Raw genomic sequence first — 2,620 nt, 5'->3', positions numbered from 1 at the left:
TTCCATATGTATGTGTCAGTATATGGTATTTATATTTCTCTTTCTGACTTACTTCACTTTGTATAATGGGCTCTAATTTTGTCCACCTCATTAGAGCAGATTCCAAATGCATTCCTTTTTATGGTTGAGTAGTATTCCTTTGTATATATGTACCACAGCTTCCTCATCCATTCATCAATCGGTGGACATCTAGGTTGCTTCCCTGTTCTAGCTATTGTAAATAAAGCTGCAGTGAACATTGGGGTACATGTGACTTGTTCAGTTTTGATTTCCTCGGGGAATATGCCTAACAGTGGGATTGCTGGCTCATATGGTGTCTTTATTCCTAGCTTTTTAAAAAGTCTCCATACCCTCTCCCATGGTGGCTGCATCAGCTGACATTCCCACCAACAATGTAAGAGTGTTCCCTTTTCTCCACACCCTCTCCGGCATTTATTGTTTGTATTTTTTTTCATATTTCTCATTGCCTCTTTGTTCAGGTCTTTATTCAAAATTAGCTGTCCAAAATGATTTGGCATTTATGGAATACACAAATTTAAGTTTATGCAGCAGCCTTCTTTTCCTCTGAGGTGGGTTTCTTTTCTGTGGGTTCCTTCTCAGCTGCTGGTTTCTTGGTCCTTGCAGCCTTTTTTCCCACTGCAGGCTTCTTCAGCTTCTTATCACCAACAGCCTTCTTTTCTTTGTTTCCCACCATAGGCTTCTTGCCCTCAACCCCCTTCTGATCTGATTTGGCTTCTAGTGCTGCTGCTGCCTTATCCATGTGGATTTTGTGGTTCTTGGCCTGTTGAAGAATGGTGTTCCAGTGCATGGTCTTTGCGTATGGGTTAAGCTTCAACATGATTCTCAGGTTTTTCAGTGGATTCTTCTTCAGGACACTGCGATGAATCTTCTTGCGTGGTGCTCGGAGTGCTCTTTGAATTTCTGGGCTTTTCAAGATTCTGCTAAGGTCTGTATTGAGCATCTTGTGCATGGGGAGGTTGTAGTTACTCTTGAGGGAGGCTGCTTCACGCCAAGTGCCATACAGCTCATCTAACTTTCAGAAAGCACTTTCAGTCCAAATGCAGAAACGTCTCACATGACCACCAGGAGCAAGTTTCAAAATGTTCAGCTTGCTTACATTAAGCAGAGTAATTCCAGGGATGTTTCTGAATGCCTTGATGGTACCATTGTCTTCATTATAGATGATGCAGGGTCCCCTGCGCTGGATACAGCAAGGGTTTCTCATTTTGCCTTTGCCAGCTCTCATTCACTGAGAGGTGTAAACCTTTTTGATATCATTCCAGGACTTAAGTTTCTTCAGAAGCAAAACAGCCTCCTTGGTCTTCTTGTAGCCTTCAATTTTATCTTCAACCACCAAAGGAAGTTCAGGAACTTCCTCTATACGATGACCTTTAGACATGACCAGGGCTGGTAAGGCTGAGGCAGCCAGTGCAGCGCAGATGGCATATCGCTTCTGCGTTGTATTCACTCTGCGGTGCCAACGTCGCCAGGTCTTGGTTGGTGCAGACATGCGGCCCCCACGACACATATTTCCAAAAGCACCCTGGCCAGAACGGTGAGTCCTGCCACCTCAAACCCTGGGAATTCGAGCCACAGCTCTGCCGGTACCCCAAGACTCAGCACTGGTTTGATGACCTGCTAATTCACTGACAGCATAGGGCTGTCTGTTGTTTTTGCACAAGTTGGTGTAAACAAGTTAACAATATCTGGTTGAATGGGAGCCTTGAACACAGCAGGCAAAGTGGCATTTTTGCCAGAGGACTCCCCCCTTTCAGAGTACACTGATATCTGTGGACGAGCACACACCATGGCCGGGAGAGGAGAAGGCCACACTCCTCTCAACCCTGCAGCTCCAACAGGAAAAGGTGTTTGTAGACTTTTTAAATGATGGCCATTCAGACTGGTGTGAGGTGTATTTCGTGTAGTTTTGATTTGCATTTCTCTGATAACTAGTGATGTTGAGCTTCTTTTCATGTACTAGTTAGACATCCATATGTCTCCTTTGGAGAAATGTATCTTCAGGTCCCTTTCCCCAGTTTTTGATTGGGTTGTTTGCTTTTTTGGTATTGAGTTGTATAAGCTGCTTGTATATTTTGGAGATTCATTCTTTATCAGTTGTTTCCCTTTCTATTATTTTCTCCCATTCTAATGGTTTGTCTTTTCACCATGTTTGTAGTTTCCTTTTGCTGTGCAAAAAACTTTTGAGTTTAATTAGGTCCCACTTGTTTAGTTTTGTGTTTATTTCCATTACTCTAGGAGGTGGGTCATGGGAGTTCTTGCTTTGATTTATGTCATCAAGTGTTCTGCCTATGTTCTCCTCCAAGAGTTTAATAGTTTCTGGTCTCATATTTAGGTCTTTAATCCATTTTGAGTTTATCTTTGTGTATGGCATTAGGCAGTGATCATTCTTTTGTAGGTAGTTGTCCAGTTTTCCCAGCACCTGTTATTGAAGAGGCTGTCTTTGCCCCGTTGTATATTCCTGCTTCCTTTGTCAAAAATAAGGAGCCCATGGGTGTGTGGGTTTACCTCTAGGTTCTCTATCTTGTTGCATTTGTCTATACTTCTGTTTCTGCACCAGCACCATACTTCTTGATGACTGTAGCTTTGTAGTATAGTCTGA

At 43.0% G+C, this 2,620-nt stretch overlaps 1 pseudogene; it reads right to left on the bottom strand.

Annotated features, from left to right (window-relative positions):
- Positions 1 to 468: 468 nt before the first annotated feature.
- LOC110150313 (large ribosomal subunit protein uL4 pseudogene) lies at positions 469 to 1,824 on the bottom strand (annotated as a pseudogene).
- Positions 1,825 to 2,620: the final 796 nt, after the last annotated feature.

Source organism: Odocoileus virginianus, chromosome 3, assembly GCF_023699985.2.
Source record: "Odocoileus virginianus isolate 20LAN1187 ecotype Illinois chromosome 3, Ovbor_1.2, whole genome shotgun sequence".
Lineage (NCBI taxonomy): Eukaryota > Metazoa > Chordata > Mammalia > Artiodactyla > Cervidae > Odocoileus > Odocoileus virginianus.
This window is presented reverse-complemented; position numbering and strand designations above follow the sequence as displayed.